We start from the raw sequence: 6,000 nt of genomic DNA, 5'->3' as shown, positions 1-6,000 counted from the left end.
CATACATAAACACATGGCTAACCCACACATAGATACAGGTAAGCACCACAAACAACAACAAACAACAACAACAAAAGCAACAACAACAACGAAGTAGTGTGGTCTCTCATCATCAAATTTCTTGTGTATGGTATTTTACAGATGCGCACTTGCATCAGTAAAACCCCAGGGGAAAAGCAGGCTCTATATTTTAATTGACTAAACATTGAATATTTTGTGTTACGTAACATGAAAATCATTTTTAACATTAAAAAAAATCCATTGTGCAGATTTTTTTTCTTGTGTGCAGAGGGTAACAAGAAACAAAATATGTTATTTTGAAGAGCTCCTGTCCCAGAGGTACGGTTGGAGTTGGATTCTAAATCCAGATATGTTGGTTAAAAGCTGATTGCTTTGGTTTGCTTGTATCCAAGCACTTCTTAACAGCCTCTGAAATATTTTTTTCACTCAGTAACCATAAAACATGAAACAAATTAATTTTTAGCAGCATGGACGTAATGGCTAACAGCTCACTTTTCTTCTCTTCCCCTAATGAGTTAAAGCATTGGTTTTGTAACCCATAAGAAGAATCAGGTTTGCCATGGCACTAATGTATTTATTTTTCATTCATTTGTTTACTTAAAACAATTATTAGTTGCCTTTCTTCCTTAGCTGGAAAAGTGACTAAATGGTGCTTTTCAGTAAGGAAACAAATCAAGGTCCATAAGTTTTGCCCTTATTAACTGAACTACTAAAAATGTAGGAACAGTTACATGCATTTGACTCTTGAACATTGTCTTGAGACAAGGGAGAACCCTAAAGACATAGGAAGATTCCCAAACAGTTCTCGTCCATGTCTGGTGCTAAGAACGATCATTCCCAGGTAACGGTACAATAAGGGCCATCAGTGCATACATGGTCACATTGAGACCTGAGAGCAACATCAGGTGGTAGAAAGTTCCGTAAAGTCACAGTCGACTTAATGGTGACCCCATAAGGCAAGAGTTGGACAGAGATGCTTTGCCATTGCCTGTCACCATGCAGCAATGAAGCAACTCTGGACTTTCTTGGTAATCGCCCATCCAAGTCTAGATGGGACCCTGCTTGACTTCTGAGACCTAAGGAGTTTGGGCTATCCTGGGTTATTCAAGTCAGGGCTGGGATTTTCCTGTCTCTAACAATAGCTCCCATGCTTTGGGGATCATTGAACACATGGATACTTCTTCAGGTTCTGGGCTCAGATTTTTCTCATCCTGTACTCTTTTTAACTGGGGGATTAACTCAGAAACTGAACATCTGACCAGATCCCCAGTGGCCACAATTAAAAAACTCTGCAACTATAAATATGCTTGCTCAAGCAGGCATTGGCTTGCATTTCTCAAATAATAACCCCTATATTCCATGCCAGGGATGTGGAATGGTATGGTATAGCTCAGTCTCATCAGATCTTGGAAGCTAAGCTAGGCCAGTATTTGGAAAGGGGACCTTCAAGGAAGACTCTGTAGAGGAAGGCAATGGCAAACTACCTTTGCTTAATTACTTGCCTTGAAAACATAACAAGGGATTGCTCTTAGATGTGACTTGTTGCACTTTACAACACACATTTCCCATAGCATGATGCTTTTCATACTGAGAGACTTTCAAAAGCAGTGCTCTATATGACTTGGAAATTAATTACTGGTGTGGTAGCAATGTTTAATCAGACTGTACAGTTGCACTACTAAATCAAGTCTCCAAGTGTATTTACAAATCATTTTTCTTGCATACATTATTTGCAGTGATATTACTTAGGGGCTCTATTACAGCCTGCAGGTTAGATGTGCATGCTGAGGATGGTTATCTCACCAGGAAAAAACACACACCTTGTTACATTTAATTTGGATGTCCTAATACCTAATTACCCTTATCATGAAAACAAAGGACATTTCAAATATGTGTTCCTCATAAGTTCTAGTTCAAACCAGGAAAGGTAAATCTGACATATGTCTCAGCCACTTTGCATAAGTTAACAAATGTTGGTCTACATGGTGAGGCGTAGCATATTCTTCTTTTAAAATTGTTCAAATTTTTTGGTTTAGGCCAGTGATAGGCAGAAGAAGGTGCAGTCTACCATTCCTTCAGTGAACTATTTCATATTTGCTCATTAGTTAGATCTCATCCCATCTAACTTCCTATGTACTCCCATGAGTCAGTGTTATGGAAGAGTAAGGAATATTATTTCTATTCCCTTTTACCCTATCAAACTAGATATATTCATATACCCTGGTGGGATCACCCTTTCTGCTGGGGTAAATGCCCCAGGGAAAGCAAATCTGCCAGCGTGGCCAGCACATCGCTTCCAGAGTGAATCTGCCCCCTACTTTGGATGGGGCTCTTTGAGTGTGTGTGTGTGTGTGTGTGTGTGTGTGTGTGTGTGTGTGTGTGTGTGTGTGTGTGTGCGTGCTGTCTTTGATCTAGCATTACTTTGCTAGACCATGTAAATCTCATGTAGTTTTCACTGAAAGAAAGAAAGCCCCTCCAATTACTCTGAATTGCTGACCTGGAGAATGGCAGGAACTGCTATTGGTTGAGCAGGGGAAGTCAAGGAGGAGAGAGAAAACCCAAAGCAAAACAAATGCATGCTGTCTCCCTTTGTTTTTTCCTGCCAAATGAGAGGAAAAATATGTTTTCAGAAGTTTTAGAAACCACAGAGATTTCTGATCTGAAATGCAGTGTGTTTGGGAAAGGGGAAAATGTGTGTTACAGAGAATCCAACCCGAAGGGAATGTACACTCAATGCGAAGCAGACCACAAGTGCATAAATGGCCAAAATCTTTAAATGCAACAATTACTTTTGGACAACACAGTGCCTCATTACTTCTTTCATGCACCATGATTTAGCTTCCATGTTCAGAAAAGTTCCTGAAGGTTGTGGCCTTCAGCGGAGATTGACAAGGGATTAATCCTATTTTCTGCTCCCCTTGCAACAGAGTTGGATCTGTCCCCTGAAGCCCAACGTTGGCACTGATCTCAGGGAGCGCCGAACCTTTTCACATTGACTGGGGCTTGCATGCCGGAAGATGTGTAATGCCGATGTGATTAATCATCTTCAGTGGAAAGAATAATTACCTGGCAGGTGTCTAAAGTGGGCTGAAATTCATCACTGGACAGCCGGCCGCAGTACCACTAAATAAAAAGGGATTTATGAATGAATTTGCTGCGAGCCTCGTTGTTTTTTGGAGCATTGCCAATGCTTTCTGAAGGAAAAGAATCCTGGTAAAAGCCCTTTTCTTTTATAAATCATCCCTTTCAATTACTATCGCCTCCGCCACTCTCTCCTGGGGTAGCTTCAGTGACTCAGCTTTAAATGTGGGTCACGTCCATCTATGTCAGAGTTGAAATCTCTTTCTGCAGCATGCCATGGCTGGATTAAACATGGCTGGATTAAACTTCACATACATGCTACAGGGGTCAGTGCTATCAGTCACAGACCAGGAAAGGGATTTGGGCGTCTTCATTGATAGTTCCATGGGAATGTCAACTCAATGCATGGCAGCTGTGAAAAAGGCAAACTCTATGCTGGGGACAATTTGGAAAGGAGCTGATAATAAAACTGCAAGGATTGTCATGCCCTTATATAAAGCCGTGGTGCGACCACACTTGGAGTACTGTGTTCAGTTCTGGTCACCACATCTCAAAAAGGATATTGAAGAGATAGAAAAAGTGCAGAGAAGGGCAACGAGGATGATTGAGGGATTGGAGCACCTTCCTTATGAAGAGAGGCTGCAGCGTTTAGGACTCTTTAGTTTGGAGAGGAGACGTCTGAGGGGGGAATATGATTGAAGTCTATAAAATTATGCATGAGGTAGAAAATGTTGACAGAGAGAAATTTTTCTCTCTTTCTCACAATACTAGAACCAGGGGACATTCCTTGAAAATGCTGGGGGGAAGAATAAGGACTAATAAAAGGAAACATTTTTTCATGCAATGTGTGATTGGTGTTTGGAATATGCTGCCACAGGAGGTGGTGATGGCCACTAACCTGGATAGCTTTAAAAAGGGCTTGGACAGATTTATGGAGGAGAAGTCAATCTATGGCTACCAATCTTGATCCTCCTTGATCTGAGATTGCAAATGCCTTAGCAGACCAGGTGCTCAGGAGCAGCAGCAGCAGAAGGCCATTGCTTTCACATCCTGCATGTGAGCTCCCAAAGGCACCTGGTGGGCCACTGCGAGTAGCAGAATGCTGGACTAGATGGACTCTGGTCTGATCCAGCAGGCTAGTTCTTATGTTCTTATGTTCTTATGATTGGGAAGGCAATTGGATGCTGCTTTAGTGGGGGGAAAACTAGAAGTTGTTGATGTGGTTTGTTTTGTTTTTGGTACCTTACACAAACTATGGAGAGTGAAGGCAGCATGGTATAAACCAGAGATGACGAACCTTTTGGGCTTGGCATGTCAAAAATTCAGAAAATGCCTAAGTTGACTCTGCTAGCATGCCACCTTTCTCCCCCAAGCAAAAGAGAGACAATTCTTTACATATTCATTAATTCTTTAAAAAATAGAATCCATTCATGTGTGGCATATAAACAAATCAAATAGTCCAGGTGCTCGGGAGCAACAGCTGCAGAAGGCCATTGCTTTCACATCCTGCATGTGATCTCCAAATGGCACCTGGTGGGCCACTGCAAGTAGCAGAGAGCTGGACTAGATGGACTCTGGTCTGATCCAGCTGGTTTGTTCTTATGTTCTTATGTTCTAATTACAAAGTGAAATATGAATAAAACAAACTCAGTTGTTGTCAGGTGTTGGTGAATGCTGGTGTGTCGCCCAAAATGTTGTGGCCCGTCACCTTGACTCGTGGGTGCCTAGAAAGAAATATTGGAGATTTCCAAGGTAGACTCTAAAGAGGAAGGCAATGGCAAACCACCTCTACTTATTCACTTGCCTAGAAATCTCCTTGCTGGTTTCACCATACATCAGCTACAACTTGATGGCACTTTACACACATACACACACAAACTATGTCTTTGGTGTGCCCTCTTCTCATAGAACAGAGAAAAAAACAAGAAGTCTAGAGTGAATGTTTGACTTGGCATTCAGAATGAACAGTGTGAAAAATTTTAAAAAATGGATAAGCTCTCAAAAAGCCCTTCATGTTCCATTAAGGCAGTTATTGGAGGCCAGAGCCAACAGATATAGAGATTCCGGAAGCCGTTTAATGCCAAGCTGTCTTTCAAGACTTTTTAACACCCCATCAAAATTTGGCATCCTAGGCAAAGATCTATGTTTGCCTAATGTCAGGGCCATCCCTGGAAGCAAGCTTGGTTGAATGTAGTGGAACAGACTACAGAGTAGGGACAAATTTCAATTTCCTGTTTTAATGGTAAATGAACCAAACTCACCATTAATGTTTTTTTCTGTCATTTTCTCACATATTTTTTTCCAATTGTAATGTATGCATTTGTACATCAAGATAAAGCATGGTACTTTACAAGAATATTCTGTACATAACTGGATGTATGCTGTCTACATAAGCTAGAAAATATATGTAAGTATACAATTTTCCAATTACAGAAAGTGGGGATGTAGTGCATCCCTCCCCAACAATGTCTGCTATGAGATGTCTGCCTGGACCCAAACCATTAAACATATGCGCATGTAAAGTGCTGTCAAGTCACAGCCAACGTATGGCAACCCCATAGGATTTTCAAAGCAAGAGACCAACAGAGGTGCTTTGCCATTGTCCACCTCTGCACACCAACACTGGCATTCTTTGGTGGCCTCCCATCTCATTATTAACCAAGGTGGCCCCACTTAGCTTCTGAGATCTGACGAGATCAGTCAAGCCTGTGAAGTCCAGGTCAGAGTCTTCAAGGACATACTGTTAGGATAGATCTTAATTGAAAATGAGATTTGGATATTTCTTTCTAGGCTGAAACATCTGAGAGATTCTGCCAGTTTTTCTCCTGTTCGTTCCCAAACATTTCTTTACTACAGCTCCACATGGCTTTTGTTCATTCCAGTTATGTGGTTCCTATG

This window comes from Sphaerodactylus townsendi, linkage group LG14 (assembly GCF_021028975.2).
Source record: "Sphaerodactylus townsendi isolate TG3544 linkage group LG14, MPM_Stown_v2.3, whole genome shotgun sequence".
NCBI lineage: Eukaryota > Metazoa > Chordata > Lepidosauria > Squamata > Sphaerodactylidae > Sphaerodactylus > Sphaerodactylus townsendi.
Note: the sequence above shows the minus strand (reverse complement) of the source record.